The sequence below is a fragment of the Monomorium pharaonis genome, chromosome 7 (assembly GCF_013373865.1).
Source record: "Monomorium pharaonis isolate MP-MQ-018 chromosome 7, ASM1337386v2, whole genome shotgun sequence".
Classification (NCBI taxonomy): Eukaryota; Metazoa; Arthropoda; class Insecta; order Hymenoptera; family Formicidae; genus Monomorium; species Monomorium pharaonis.
In genome coordinates, this window is record NC_050473.1 from 9,492,549 (window position 1) to 9,509,408 (window position 16,860).

General features: G+C 47.0%; 1 protein-coding gene across 22 annotated transcripts in view; it reads right to left on the reverse strand.

The window, feature by feature from the left end:
- Positions 1 to 16,860, reverse strand: part of LOC105835899 (CUGBP Elav-like family member 4) — a 569,131-nt gene that overhangs the window by 249,341 nt on the left and 302,930 nt on the right. For 2 of the 22 annotated variants that reach the window (XM_028195170.2, XM_012679549.3), the window contains exon 1: positions 12,568 to 13,275. The exons of 19 other annotated variants lie outside the window; for them this stretch is intronic. The gene's annotated coding sequence lies outside the window, so the exon portion shown is untranslated. Of the gene's footprint in view, positions 1 to 12,567; positions 13,276 to 16,860 lie in introns of those variants that run through there. One more of the 22 variants, XM_012679552.3, reaches the window with a different exon arrangement.

Here is a 16,860-nt window from a genome sequence, read left to right on the forward strand (position 1 = left end):
CCGGGAACCCTCGCGAATCCGAGGGGAAGACGCATTGTGTCCTTCCCGTCGCATAGTCACGCTGTCCTCCGTGCTCATTGGGGGGCTATTAATTTGTACAAATGCCACCCTTTATTAGACACGGGCTCATTAGTTCAAAGGATGGCGTTCTAACACACCGTTACGCGTGCCCGGCATCCCCCGTCGCGATTCCTATATATAAACTAATTTTTATTCTTTAAATATAATCTCGTTTCCTTCTTATCGTGCACACGCAGCTTTGTGCTCGTTAAATAAAAGCAAGATATAACAATGATTAAACCCACCGGGTATTCTTCATTCTTCCGCCCTGCGATGATATTTCATCGTGCTTAATTAGAAAAATGTTACTACTAAGCCATCACGCGTAAATCAAATCCATCATGAGATGTTAAATATTATAAGCTATTAGGAGAGGTAGAGTAGCACATGCTTCTTTAGCTTCGTTTATCTTCGTAGCGGCGCACTATAGCTCAATCGGTTACGCTCGACTATATACATATATATTATATATATGTATATGGGCATCTCGATCAAAGTGGGCGCGTTTTATCGAGGCGCCTGAATCGAATGTACCGTAAAGCTATCGTGGGGGCTACTCGGCAGTTTAGCGACGCCGACATAGTACCATCCTCATCACTCTCCACGACCATCTTGCCTGGCACTTCGGCAAGAGCTTTATTGAAGTCCAGTCAATCTCTGTCGCCCGTAGTTTCCGATCTGAAGCGCGCCGTCCAGCCTTTGAACCGGTATACCGTTGCGAGGAGGCGAGGGTGGACGATCGGCTTTATATATAAACTTGAGAGACAAATGGCGCGAGGTCGTACTATGGTGGCAAAGGCACAAGTGCTAGGAGCAGGTGTAGCCCCGGGTGTATACTGCCGGTGAATGGGAAGTCGGTAATTAAAATGTCCTCCCCTTAGGAAACTTCACGCCCGCAATGGCCCCGAACTGTATAGCCAACTTTCTTTCGGATATTCATCTACTTACGTCTGGTGGGTCCTCGCGAAGGAATAATAAATCGGTTACTGATACTGACAATGAGAAATATAATTTTGTATTACAATTAATGAATGATGTATCGGTACAGATGTACGCTTAATGTTTGTAAGATTAATGCTGCAATTAAAGGCAAAATGTTTTTTTTAATCTTGTAATTTCAATACTAAACTTTTTAGGCTTTCCCGCGAATTTATTTGCTTTCTTTTAATGTATAGTATCTCAGAAAATAAATGGCATTGTTTTATTTTTGTTTGATTACTTTGCAATGCAAATTTTAAACAATTACTTTTGCGTGACAAAAATATGCAATCCGTACGTTTTTTCTTTTTCGACGAGAAATCCTTAGCAAATCTTTCTGACACTTTCAGCCCCGACGTGTTCCGATGGACGGTGATGCTTGCTTACTCTTCCCTGACATTTTTTCGTCCATTTCTCTTTCGCTCTTCTCTCTCGTTAGTAGTTTCTGCTAGCGAGAGAAGCCGCGGGGCATGCGATTTTTCGAACGACATCGGCGCGCGCAACGGTACCTAAAAGTGCCAAAAACTTTCGGCGGCGAAGTTTCTCTAAAAGTCACGCGGATCGTCGTATTATCTGCCGTATCTGCTCCTTCTCTCTTATTGCTCCTTTTTCTCTCGGTTTTCTCTAGCACGTCGTCGTGCCGATGACACGCGAGATTGGGCGGAGTAATTCCGGTCGAGCGGTTCAATATTCGGTGGCGCCTTCCGTCGTTAAAAACTACGGGGTTGGGGGGGAGGGGGAGGATAAGTCGCAAGTGGACAGCGTATAGGCGAAAGAATTTTGTCGACCTTCGTCATTCTTCGCCAGCGCTGAAACAGCGAGGGCCGGGCGCAGGGTAGGAGGATGGAATCCTTAGTCTCCGGGGATTATGGACCTCCGTCGATGGTTCTGGACCGAGTTGGATGACGGGAGAAGACCGGGATCAAAAGCAAAGTGTATCCTCGACGGAAGAACTCCGGGGAAATCGATCGGTCGAGTTTCGATAGTTAATTAAACTTGGAGTTATTAAATCCGCAAGAAGAGTGTACGATCGGATGATGTTTGAGCCTCCCCGTGGATACACGTACGTTCATCACGAAATTATTTTCTATTTACCGTGCCACTACCGATTACATACACCACGTATACAATCACTTTTATCAAATATTGACGGGCACAACGTAAATAATAAACATATAATTATGAGTTGGATTAGTCATAAAGCACAGGGCGCGGTAATCGAGAGAATACATGATATAATATTCAATGATGAATATAATGTAGCGGAGATAATTGCGTGCACACGCAAGGGTGTGCGTGGTCTTTTTAAAAAAAAAATAATCCCCCTCTTTTTCATTATGCAAAATCTCCGCTTTCGCGTTTGTCGAGCCTCGCCCACGCCGGGGGAGTTATAAAAGAAAACATCACGGGGCAGAACGGCGAGACGATTTTATTTGTAGCCAAGGTTGTGGGCGCTTTATGCGCCCTATCGCGAAAGATTCATCGAGACAATCCGCGCACCTGCGTACCTCCGATCTCCTCTCTTCCACAGACTCGCGTTTGACGTAGGAGGATTTACGATCTTGCGCCCCGGGCCAGATTAGGCTGGCGCGCAGCGCAACGGCGGATTTTCCAGGAGCGATTCCGCGTAGGGGGTTTTTAAAGGAGGTGCTTTTAAAAGCGCCCCCGTCTCTACGCGTTCCTCCCTACCATCTCCGGGATGTCTCGACCTCCCGTGTTCGCAGCAACCCGCCTGTTTCATCGTAAAGCGACGCGAAAGCTCGCCGATGATGTGGCACCGAACGCTCCGGCAAAAGTTATAGTTTTATCTGGTTCAACGACGAGCGCCGTGGAAAAGGTGAGCGAGAGAAGGAGAGGTATAAAAACGGAAAGGCCATGAAGCGGACCGCGGAGGGGGGGGGGCGGAGAGGGGAGAGGAAAGGAGAAAAAGAGGAAGGTATTTTTGCCCCTTTATGATTGTAGAATCTCTCGCGTATTTTACATCGCCTCGTAAACTTCTCTCTTTGCGGCGCTCGCGGTCCTTAATAATAGATTACCACGTGTATCACGAATGGCGACGAGGAGGGACGAGGAGCGGGACAGGGTGAAAACGTGACGCGCGAGGGATGGATGCATCGATACCTGAGCTGGCATAACTCCGCCGGGGAGAGGCTATTGCGGGTCGAGACTGCGTTTCCTCGCGGAAGCGGCAGCAGTAACCTTTGAAAATTTATTTAGCACCTGCCGTATAACGCGCGACTGGTCGTATATGAGCGTAGACTCGAAAGTGACGCGACCGCGATATTGCGGAACGAAAGAGACGGAGGTGGAAGCCTTCCGTCGAAAGAGCCTTGTAGATATCGATAAAGACGCGGTCTCTCCTCTTTTTTTCCTTCTCGCGCATGCACGCGTGAGTGCGTGCACTCGCGAGAGCGCCGACTGCGGCCAAACCGCTGAGTCAAGCTGACGTTTGACTTGCCCATTTCTAGCGTCGCTTTCCCTTGCCACCCTCTGGACACCACTGGGAAATATAAACGGACGCTTTAGAGCTTCCTTGAAATTAGAATGCGGGAAACGAACGCCCGCTTGTCTTCTCCCCTCTCTCTATTTCCTTCTTTTTCGAATCTCCGCTTTTTCTTGTCGCCTCCTAAACATTGGAGCTTAGACCTTAGATGAAATGTATCCGACGACACTCTTTCTATATCAAATGTAACAACGTCGACAATACTTTGAAATGACAGTCTCTCTTCTTGTCTCTATTTAATTATTTATTTTTGGCCAAAATGATTAATTAACGCAATTGTCTCCATAATAGTAATGTTAGAAATAATATAAATCTAAGTTTCTCTTAAAATAAAAAACGTTAATTTATATAATTTATAATTTTGGCTTTTCTATACAATTCTTGCAGTCTTATGAAATGGCACTGGCAGAAGAAGAGTTTATATACGTATATTACATTGTCCTTAAAAAGACAGATATATTTGATGACAAAGGTCTTTCTTATGAAACTGCTGTTAAGAATTTTATAGACGTTTCTGTCGCAGCTTATTTAGACGGATACGCAAAAAGAAGGACATTTATGTGCGATCGGTGGCGCTCTTCTGACGTAGAACAATAGAACGCGCGAGCGACACTATCGATAAAATCCCTTTATTTCGTCGTGCGACGCGTGAATTCCGAAACAATGCGCGTCGAAAATTCGAGCACGGTCACAAGAGTCTCCTTTCGAAGAGGACGGACGGACGGACGGACGGACGGACGAGCGGGCGCTGGACAGTGGAGAAGTAATGGGACAGGGAAGTGCCATTGTACGCGCATAAATACAATTCCGGGATTAAAAAAGTGGAGCGAATCCCCGCGCCGACGAGGGCCGCGATCTCTTTCCTGTGACGCGTCCGTGGCGCAACCGTAATACTCGTAAAGAAGATCCGACTGGCGTGCCACCATTGCGGATGCTGAGCCGCCGGAGCGTAAAGAGAAAGCAGCTATCTCCATTCCACCCTCTCATCTCCCTTCCTTTCCTTTTCCCCGGTTCGACTACACCCGGTAAACCCTTCCGTTACACCCGCCTGTCGCTGCTTTTTTCGACCGCCACTACCATTGCGTCTTGCATTTGTTTGTCGTTTTCCTCCCGCGTGTACTCTCGCGAACTTGACTAACATCGTCTGTAGTGTCGCGCTCTGTGTTGTTACGAGAATTTCTATGCAGGATTTTTTTCAGGTTAAGGGTGAAGAAATGCAAAATCGGAAATAATTTTTCCCGCTTCATTAGACGCGAGTTCAACGCGAGGCGCTAAAAATAATATATAAATCTGAGCTTCTTGTAATATAAAATTGAATTGATAATTTTATTCAAACAAAGTACTCTCGAAATATCCGTTGTGCAATTAGCGTAGCAACTAATCAATACATAATGTTAGCAGCGATAAAAATTGCAGCGAGCTATTTATACGAACGACACTCTAAATCTGTCGCTAATGCTGATGACTAATCACTATCCATCAACGCTTTATCAAAAGCCATCTATCTTTTGATATATTTCCCTACCAGACGCGATGTCATATACATGATATGATGTAGAGTCGAGACTTGTAAATAGTCGAGCCCGTAAAAGTGTCGACTTTGCTCGTGGTAATAAAATCGAGTATAGTACGTACCTGTTCACGGCGACCACGATTTTTACGGTCGGCGATCGATCGGCGGCCCGGCTCGGTAGATGGATTAGTGAATGACGTTAGGCAATAACGGTAATGGAAGGTGGCAGCGTTTAACCGTGGGCTATCGGTGAACGAACCGGAAGGTATCCGGCCCGGTTGCCTATTCCACGAGCGAGCGAGCGAGAGAGAGAGAGAGAGAGAGAGAGAGAGAGAGAGAGAGAGAGAGAGAGAGAGAGAGAGGGGGGGGGGATGAGATGGGCAATAGATCGGAGTATGGTAATTGCGTGCCGGACCAATCTGCAGTGCTCTGAAATAGGTTGGCAAAAGTCCTTGGATGCCTGGGTGGCGCGGACGATAGCGATCGATCGATCAGAACCGCCGAGTCGAAGGAGACAAAGCGTGTTGCAAGTGTTAAAGTGTCGGACGTCTGGTAATACCAATTCACTGTCGGTTCTAGATACTTAGCAGTGTGCGACGTGGCAGATATTGAAAGAGGAAGCACGTAGTATCCCGCGAAATTGGACAGTATTGACAAGTATCCTGAAGGGATAGCAAACTGTGCTGTACACGTACCCATACAGTTTAAGAAACTTGCATCTTACTGCACACAAAGCATTTATTTTTTAGATAGTCCGTACGTGTGAATGTCCAAAAATTTAACTCGAGTTTTAAGATCGAATATTCGTTATTTTTAATGAATTTTGGCATTTATTTGTGCGATAATTTCTCTTGGTTCGAAATATTCATAACAGCGTAAAATTCTTGTAATGTTACTGAAAACGGTATGGTGACGTAGTACACATTCGGGCGTTCGCAATCACGAGTCGTAATCCCCCATTCTTATCGGTAGCATCAATCTGACAATATTGATTCGAGTATGCAGTCGAGCCTTCCGGCTGTCCATTTCATCCTATTGGCAAGTGCTCTGGAACACATTATATTCTCGATTTATTGGAAAGGTTTGCGAATTGATAGAGAAAGAGAGAGAGGGGGGGGGGGCAAGAGAAGCAAGAAAGAAGAGTTAGACGCACTACTAGTGCAAGACGGAAAAAGTTGTCGTTGAAGAGAAGAGAAAAGAAAAGAAAGGGGGGAAGGGACGAGCGGAAACTACTGTCGTCGTATACTCAGAAGGACGAGGACGCGAGCGGCTACAAACACTCTCGTGCGTGGTCCCCTCTTGGGGAAAAGCTGCCGGCTACGACTCATTCCCGTGGTCCGTAAAGAGGCTAAGGGAGCACCGGGGTGGGGGGGAGGGACGCGGGGACGAACGAGCCAGGAACGTATAAAATGAAGACCAGGTCTGAAATGATAAAACTGAGGATATTTCTAGCTTACGCCGGGATAAAGGGAGGTCTTCGCGAGATGGAATGTCCCTGGCTGGATGGCGGAGAGGCTAGATCGAGTCTCTTTCATATATGGACAATATCACCAAAATATGGTCAGTTTTAAGAACCATCCCGGCTCCGGAGAGGTTCCTCTCGTCGTCGTAGTGATTTCCGCGCCGCGTTTATATACAATCTCCTTCGCTTTTTCTATCTCCTTCCTTCGTCGCGCGAGCAAGGACACCCATCGGCGGGCTCTTTGCACGCCCGTTGAACTTTACGAATTTTATTTTTCGCAAGGGCGGAGCGGCAGATCGGGGAAGCGCTACTCGCCTTTAATAAAGTTACACGCATTCGTTCCACCTCTATGAATACGTAAACGGCTGGGCGCTTATACCTCCCCCCGATAGAAATATCCTCTTTAAAAGCGATTCCTTTTAGGATCGTATTTGCAGCGCGCACGGACGCCAAGTGGAACGCGACGTGGGCATGCCTTAAATCCCGGGATATGCCCGGGCAACTACGGAAAAGAGACGGAGAATTATGAATAAGATGCGGCGTTTATCTCGGAACGAGGTACGATAAAAGTATCCGGTATGTGAATATATCGTCGTGGAATTGCCGCTCGCATACCGAGAGCACGAAGATCAGGGAGGGGGGAAGCGTATCTTGTGATTCGGTTCGTGACGGAGATTCGTACCCTAATAGTGTCCTGACGCAGCCGCACGACGAAAGGAGAGATCGAGCGCGCGCGAAGATCCACTCATTTCCATTCGCAAGATGAGAGAGAGGACTAAGGCTACCCGATACTGCTCTGCGCCGTTGCTCTATTGTCAAAGAACGCATTAATGCAGAATGAGATTACTCGAAAACGTTACGTTTGGGAAATTTTATATTTTATATGCTTAATGTTTATTTCGTGTGAATTTCAACTCTTTCGATATTGCGATCTATTTGCGACGAATAAAGCGGCTTTTGTCCGTCCATGATCTTTCGCCACTCTCATTGCTAACGTTAACAAACCGTGCTATTTTCTCCCCGTCCGCCACCCCGCTCCGAAAGTTTCACAGCCCCCAGTCAGTGTATTCGTGCGGTGGTAAAGTAACTCGTTACTTCACTTTGTTCTTTGAATTGGATAGTTTTCCATTAGCAATCATAACAACGTCCTTTGGCCCATGCCTTGAGACTGATGGAGACGGCAAAGAGGGTGGCAAGCGGCGTAGCGGAGGGGTGAGTTTGTTTATTCAAGCTTTCGCGTTACCCTCTGAGCTACTGGCGGAGGAGGTTAGCCTTGTTTTCCGTCCACGTAGTCCGTGTTAATTTCCATTTTTATTACAAAGTGAATTGCATTTTCCTCCTCCACCTTCGCACTACCCTACCTGATTATTACCTCTTGTTAAACAATGAAATGGTGACTACGTAACTAACATAACTTTAATAACTTACGTATCGGGAGTATCATTGGGCACGAGCCGTGACACTTACCTGTAAAAAAAGAACAAAATCGTTAATTTGTTGAACGACGTTAATTATGTTGCATTACAGAGAACCAAAGATTTTGAGCACTATGCTAAGTATACTTTGCATATTGCTTGGCATACTTATTATCTAAATAATGTAGCAACTGTTATTCCATACTTGCTGTTTCTTATGAAATTTCACATAATTTGAATGACAATGAAGTCGTACGTCTATCATTTTAATACTTCAATTTATATATTTTATTTATTTATTTTTAAATAGATTTATGAAAAAAGATACGATCTTTACGTATACTAATAAAAGCAACCTTCAAATGTAATCAAGTTGATGGGAAAATTTATCAGTTTTGATGAACCCTAAAATTCCGAAGATTCTTATCCGCAAAGCACCTTGGAGCCATAGGCCGTAAAGAGGAACCGTGAAATATCAATGCGCGACAGTGGCTCCGCTTTCGCGAACGATGCGATACGACCGCGGAGAACAATCGAGCGTGAACAACGATATTAGCAATAAAGGCATAAACATCGGTCGCTGGGAGTCTTCCTTACCGCGCAGCGTTTATGAGCAGCGCTGCCGCGGTATCGAACTCGCGATAATAAAAAGGGTATCTCGTATAACGCGGCAAGTAGTGGATGCGATTCGCGGACTCGCGCTGGTTTCTAAGGGCGCGATAAACTGGATCAATTCCATTTTACCGCGGGGCGGTCGGTTGCTTGTTGCTTCGGTAACCCCGCGTATTTACAAACCTCCGCTTTGATCACTTCGCGTTCTAAAAAAAATATATCGCGCCGGGCGTATCGCGGAGGTACCGTTGTTATCCCGTTTCCGATTGAAGCTCTATTCGATTAGAACGCACGCGTACCGGGCATATTGAGTACCAGGGAGTACAGTGAGCGTTGCGAGCGCTCTCCGGTAAGCAGCACCTATAAAGGCACAAACATAACGGAGTATAATTCAGCCCGGTTCCAGTATCTATGGCGCCCTGCTCCATTCTCTGGTATTGCATCGTACAAGACCTCTGTATCCTGTCGCAACGCACGTTAGCGTAATGCATTATATCTGATTAGCTTTGTATGAGCCAGGTTATCAGAATGTACCGTCTATATCTGCAAGCGTTTCAGTATCGCACAAATATAAAGTAAATTTCTATCGAGCGTGCCTTTATTGTCGTGTCGTTAACATTTTGGTTCATTTATTCATATGCGTCTACAAGTTACAAATAATATTTACACATTATGTAACGTGAATGTAGCTAAAATCTAGATGAAGGTAATGCCTAACTAAGGGATGCCATTGAAGGGTCCGATTAGCGGATTGTTAAATTAAATAATGCTGAGATATCGCCAGGGTGATACGTCTGTCGCAATTTATGTAAAGAGTCTTTGTCAGCGTAACACCGAGGAACATATTTCAACGAATGCGCATTTTATGGGCTCTCGCCCTCTTTCACATTCGTCCTGAAGAAACAACGAGGGAGCGAGCTTCATTTATCTTGCTCGGAATCGCGTTGCATCTCGACAAATGCAACACCGCTGGGAGACTGCACCGTTGGATAAACTTTCGGGGGTATGCGGCGGTCGCGCGCGGGGAAACGAACGCCGGGTGAGATGAAACGCCGGACGGGGAGTTTTATACGCGCGATCAAAAAAGGCTGCCGGCGACCGTCGAGGAAACCGAGGAAATTGAGGAAATCGAAAATTCACCGGTGGCATTCTCGAAGGCCGCGCTCTCGGCGCACAGGGACACTGTAACGGACATGCGGCGCATAATTTCGAGGAGAATATAAATCGATGTGATCATTATGTACGCCGATACGTGACTTTTCGCGGACAACGGGGACAACACATTAGCGAAATTGAAAAACGTCTCAGGCGGGAAGGGACAAACCGAGAATTTTGAAAGCATTTCCAATGTATGTGGACAAGTAGTGCGAATGATCCTGCGTGTGCGCGCCGCATCGCCTGGGTCTTTTCAACGCGTAAATCTTTCCTTCCCCCGTGTCAATCGAGAGGAGGATCCCCAGGACGGAAATTACGGGACGCCGTTGCACGCGGCGCGCCAACTCGATAGGTATTTCCACGTCGGCGAAAAATACGTTACAAATCCAACTTTAACCTCCTCGGGATTCCGGTCACGTAGCCTCGTCCAAAGATATATATCGTATATCGCGCGCGGCGCGTCGGGGCTCTCGGGTCCTTCTTCACGTACCCCACTTTCCAACCTCATTCCACATTCTTCGGTACGCCCCCGAAGCTAATGTCACACGCTTCCTGAAAACTTATACGGAGCTCGCTCGCCCCCGTTAAACCGCAATTTAATGAATTTACTGCCATCGACAAATATTTTCATATCGACAGATAGAAAACTGAATCGCATCGCGATTGGCGGTACTTTAAAAAGTTATTTGTCGCCGCATCTCGATAAGTAATATCACGGCGGAAATCTTATGCAGGCAAAGAAAATAATTTTATTATTTACGGGCACTATTGCTGTAAACATCAATGTCTAACAATCTCAAATAAACATGCGATGTCACAACAAAAATCAGACAGATCGTATGGCACGATGAATAACGCGTGGCGTGTGTTTTCTACGTGGATTACGGTAACTCTGTAAGTAAAGTTTCACGTACCAATGGTGTCGTCTTTCTGTTACTTTGTGCGCGATATCTGCGTGAAAAATTTTATTTGTTGAAAATGACACGGCACACGACGCTTACTTTGGTAATAAATACCTTTCGTTCGAAATGGTGCGACGGGAGAGTCTTTGAAATCTAATTCCCCTGTACATAAAGCTCACTGCCGCTGTAACCGCGCGTGCACGTTTTATCGAGCATAAAACGGACAAACGCGGTTATCATTTCATTTCAGAAAAGCAAGAAATTTATCGCTCAAACACATTTTCACGATATATAGTCAGATTACGAGTGACTCGAAGTCTTGTATTTTGAAACTTCTTATATCGTGATATATACGTGATGAAAATTGTGTCAACTTTTTCTGTAAACTTCGAAGAGATAGATGGCATAATTTATTAACAGTAAACTAAGACTTAGATGTCCTTCATACGGATTGACGATATTCGTAAATGATTGCGCGTGGACGATTGAATATAATTTTGAAGATATATACTGACAATTATTTTTTATGTAAAGGAAAGGTACATGCTTAACTAAATCGGCTATGTAAAAAAAATATAGGTAAATTATAGGTAGTCAAATATAGGTAAATTCGTATTTTGCAATATTTTCCGGCTGGTTAATTTGGCAGTGACTTATAAAAAAGTCTACTTTCAAAGTGTGTTAATTTGTTAACAAAGAAATGGTTTTATATTAGAAACTGCGGCACTCGCATTTCAAGAAACTTAATAGCTACGTGAATATGCACGAGAAGGAGGGATTCTGGCACCCATGAAATTCGTTATTAATATATTCAAAACAGATATTGAACAAACGAATTCTACGGAATTCTATGCAAATGTATTCCAGACGGTGACTTGTAAATTTTTCATTCGCAGAAGAACCGCGATAGATGACCTAGATATTCGCATTGCCTACTTTTTGCTCTATTCTGACCTCGTTTATCCATTCGATGCTCTCGTCTTCATTCGAGTAGTTCCACTGAAAGTTAACATTTCAACTGATTTCGCATCTAACGTAAAATTAAAGTGAAATGTGTTATTACGCACGTGTGGTACGTTAACGTCTAACTACTTACACACACACTGCAAAATTGTGTTACTTTTACGTAAACGTAATTCATCGAATGTATACACCGTCAATAGCTCGTTTATAGTTTAGAGAAACAGCATTTCGCGAATTGCGAGTTAGTAGATGGTTCTACTTCCACCATTGAGGTTTTTAATAAATAAATATAAAGTTTGAAATTGAAGTTTTTCGATAAACATCTTGTTCGCGAAAGTAAACTTTGTAAAGCGAGAGAGCCGAGGAGGAAATTCGAGTAGGTAAACGTAACCGGTACCGTTTTTCTAAACTCCTTCTATTACTACTGGTATCGTATTGCCAGACCGATCTCTCGTGGAGGCTTCGCGCGTCCCTTTTATTCTCGTCGACAAGCACAGAGGTCAGTCAATTAGCGTGTAATGACGCGACTCCGCAACCCCGCTGTTCGCCACGACGTTTCGATTTTCGCGAATCCTACCCCTTCCGTAACGCACCCTGTTCATTCGTTCTGGTAACCGGCGACGCGATATCATCCCGTTTAGGTAGCCGCGCGGTAATGTATCCTTAAGCTCGCGATTACCGGCTTCGGGAGTCTCGTTCACGGCGGCGGCAACAGGTTACCAGCACGCGCCACTCGCCGACTTGTCGAGTCGAGTCGACCACGGCCGCATCGCGCCCTGGTGTACGTGTGCTGCGCGCTCGATCGTCGCGTGTCTCTCTTTCACTCGTTCTCACTCCTCCCCCCTTCTCTCTCTTTCTCTCTCGCTCTCTCACTCTTTCTCACTGTTACCCTGACCACCCGCAATCCCATCGTGAAATCCCTTACGGCGTCGCACCATCGCGTTATCGCGTCTACCGCGCTAGGTATCTCGCGACTTGATAATATGATGTTAATTTGATCTAACCTATGATCCATAGACCGTTCTCCGAATAGACCGTGGCGCCAAAACCCGGCTGCGTTGCTGCGAACCAGCGTGTCTCTCGAACGTGTGTGGTGCTGCTTTCTCGCTCGAATCGTCCCGCGTCGCACCCCCGCCGGTCGTGTGTCACACTGGCACGTGTGCCGGCGACCACACTTAGGCTGCTTCCCTAAGTGTTACCGATGAGCGCCCGTGCACTTGCGCGCGTGCCGTACGCATACGCGTGGCCGCGCGGTATCGTCCACCCGCCGCTGCACGTCCGTATCCGGTCTTGCTCTTTCCGATCTTTCTCTCTCTCTCTCTCTCTCTCTCTTTCGGGATGTGGAAACAAACGACGCGCGCTGCGCAACCGTACCTCGAACTTTTTTTCGTTCAACCCCCCTCCCTCCCCTCAACACGTCGTCGTAGATTCTCCCTTTCTCTTTCTGTCTCTCTGTCTCTGTGGTATTGTCGTCCCGCGCACGGTATTGTCGGTCACCGTGACGGAAAGATGTGCGATGATTAACCAGGCGGAACCCTTAGAGGGGTTGCCGCGCGAGATTGCGCCTCGCCGATGATTTACGGTACGAGGGACGCGCGATAAGGCTTCTCACGCTCGCAGGCTTTTGAAACGCGATGCAGAGAAACACACGCTGCGCGCGGCGTGGCGTGGCGTGGCGGCGAGTCGGATGGCTGACTGGCGGAGAGCCGACAACTCTCGGTCGGTCTCGGCTCTCGGTCGTGGCCGTGGGGATCGCTGCTGGCTGGTAACGCGCGCGGGAGGGTGCTCGGCGGAGGGTAAGGGGTTCTAGGGGGGTGCCGGTGGCTGGAAACCCGGTGGTAGGGTAGCGGCGGCAATGGTGAACGGGGAAGAGAGAGAGAGAGAGAGAGAGAGAGAGAGTGAGAAAGGGAGGAGAGGGTGAGACTGCGATACGAGTAGGAAAGAGACAACGCTGGCGGATGAGAGGAGGGAAGAGATGAAGCGCGCGCTCGGGTGGGTTACCGCGTGGGGTTGCGGGAGAGAATTCGCCTCGTGGCGGAGGTACGCGCGAGAGGGAGACAAGCGCGGCAGCCGAGGTGAGTCGCGAGGGGGGTTGCCCACCCTTGGAGCGTGTAGCGAAGTAGCAACAGGCGGCAGCCGTCCTCTCTCTTCTTCGCTAGTGCCGGCTGCGAGAGCTGTGTACACCACGTTCCTCGTCGGCGGCTGGCGCCGTTGCCGTCGACGCTCTGACGTCACGGCGTCGTGACGTAGGCGTGGTCACGGATGCGCACTAACACCTCGCCTGTCACCGTTGTCATAGTGACTGCTTCGCCGATGCCCGCGTTTCGCTGCCGCCCTTGCGTCACCCCGCGCCGCTCCGTGTTCACCCCACTCTCCCCATGCGCAACCATCTACCCCTCGTTCTCGCAGCCCCTCTTGCTCTCGGTGCGCGTCCTCGTTCTCCCCCGCGCGAGTGCCGCTCCTCGCCTACGTCCGATATACGCCGACGGCGTATACAGGTTGTGAGAGTGTGTGTGAGTGAGTGAGCGAGTGAGCGAGAGAGAGAGAGAGAGAGAGAGAGAGAGAGAGAGAGAGAGAGAGAGAGAGAGAGAGAGAGAGAGAGAGAGAGAGAGCAAGGACGAGAGCAAAACAGAGAATAACGGAAGGGTAGAAAGATATGAGAGAGAGAAAGAGAGAGTGACAGAGAGAGACTGTGCGGGGTGAAAGGCGGAGGGAAAGTGAGCGCGCGCGTGTTGGTGTGTATACGTGCGTTGTCACGGTAACCGTACCTCAAAACAAGCCTGCGCGTTTTTCAATTCGAATGCACTCCCTGGGAAGAGATGAGGTTATAATGAAGTCCCTGCCTCCCCTCCCCCTCCTGTTCACCTCCCTGCACGCCTGCTCACCCGCTACTTGCCTCGTCGTTGCGTAACGCATGCCGTCGCCGTGTCTCACTGTGCCCTCTCCCCCCTCCCCCCCCATTCTTTCTTCCTTCTTCCCATTAAGTATCCATCATCAAAGTGAAGAGGGAGAGGGGAACATTGTTGTGTACCTACATTCCTTACCAATGACGCAAATTCTCTTTTGGTGATCACAATGGAGATCACCTTGACGATTACTTTGATCTCTTCGATGATCGCAGATTGAGATCCACCATTAATTTTTTTTTTTTAACCGAAAACACCACACAGTATCTGATTAAGACGATTATGCGATTCTGTCCGCGATAAATTTTGCATTCCTAGAGAAATCAAACCGAAACAAGCCGACGCACGATCCAGTCGTGGCAGTTGGATCGCGTATTGATTGCGGCAATTTTGTACGCTACGATGGTTATTATGCGTTATGGGAAACGCAGCACATCACGGCTTACGCATTATGAACATCGACACGATCAAGTTCCGAGTAAAGCGTCTGTCCTATGGCTTGATACGAACTCAACCATTAGGCATGCCGCGGCGTTATATGTATCTGGGACTAATGAGATTTCCATGTACGGTGGATGAATTGCTTTGGATGCATTCGCATACAGGATGGACCATTTCTGTATGTCGATAACATATGGCTCTTCTCCACCCACGAGGGCTTGGAGACTGCGAAATATACCTTATTAATGGACTTATCGTCCTGGCAACTACGACGTATTGTAAAGTTACGTATGCTAATTATTACAAGTAGGTATAGGCTTTAAATTGAAGAGAAAATGGGCTTTTATTGCTTCATCGTAAAAGCGCTTTACGTATAGACGATTTTATCGTACTGCCTTTAGCAATCGTCGTTGGGGGGATAAAAAAATACTTAGGCACTTTGTGGGCATAGTCACGATATCGATCTTCCAGTTAATTGCGATATTCTCCGCTTCGAAGAAAATTTCTCCCGCAAATGGAAAAAACGGAGCAATTTACGACGATAAAGAAACAGAAAGGTTACAGAATCGATTCCTTCTTTTTCACGGCGGAGATGGGGGGGAGGGGTGGAATTCTACCTCCGGCATAAATACGTTCTTAATTATCTTTAATTCGCACCAAATCGAGCTTGCAAGCGTGACGAGCAGCGCGACGCACGGTGTCATTAACGAAATAATGGGAATTAATTTTGATTAGTGCTTCGTTTCGGCGAATCAATCGCGCTCTCGGGAAAGCGATTCAATTCCGCCATTATGGATTCCAATGAACAGGCCGCGCAGATGCAATAATTTAATTCCGAAACCAGCCTTTGTGACAGAATCCGCACGCGTATTCGAAATCAATGCTTCCCAGAGATACAAGCGTGCGCGAGATTTTCCGCAGTTTCGCAACAATCGTGCCCGCACTAGATTAGGAATCATCTCTTAACACGTTAATTACAACGGAGATAGGATATGTAATTAAAAAACGATTAAAATTATTTTGTCAACTGTTCAATGCGATTTCTAATAAAATTATTAGAGAAATTAATACCCCCAATCGTATCTTTGTTTCAATCACAAAAAGAAAAGGAATTATCCATTTATTATTATAAGAGGGGTTTTGATCGCTTTAAGAAAGTAAGTAGAAAACGTTCGTGTCGCACGGCTGTTTTGTATGGATCGCAATCACCGATGAGATAGGCCGCTCGGTAGCCTCGGAATAAAGCCACACTCCCCTTCTTTCCGGTACGCTGCACTCTGATCCATTTCAGGCAAACCGCCGCTGGACAATTTGCCTTGATATAATGGTTCTTGCTTACCTACTCTTGCATCCGCGTGCTCCAAATCGTATCAACTTAATTCATATTCACGGAACGAACTTGAGAGTGGAAAGTCGGGAATCGAGGGGTAGATGGAAACGCGGCAGGAGCGCGGAAGGGTACGGTTGAGATGGTTGGATTGGGGCTGGAGGGGGATGGTGAGGGCGAAGGACGGCGGTTGGCGAGCGAACGTTTGCCCGAGCGAGCGAGCTGGATTTTAGCCCCGCTTCCGTCTCATTACTCGCTACACTCTGATTGAATTACCTACAATCAACATCAAACATTTTTAAACTCAATTTCATGTACGCGCAATCGTGTATTTTCCCGCTTTTTCTGCGTTATGAAACCGCTTTGAGAAGTACGAAGGGCTCTATTCCGCGAGGAGGAGTCCGCGAGACGGGTCTGTTCCGTATTCGTATTACGTGCAGATGTACACGACCGAGCACGTCGGGGCAATCGTTACATCGTAATTGCTATCTCTCTTCCCCCCCCCCCTCTTCTTTCTTCCTTTCTCCTCCCTTTTCCTTGCATCTCAGGCAGATTAGAATAGACATCTTTGTGAAAGAATTTCTCGAACATCATATTCTCGGATTTAACCGTTTTAATTCATT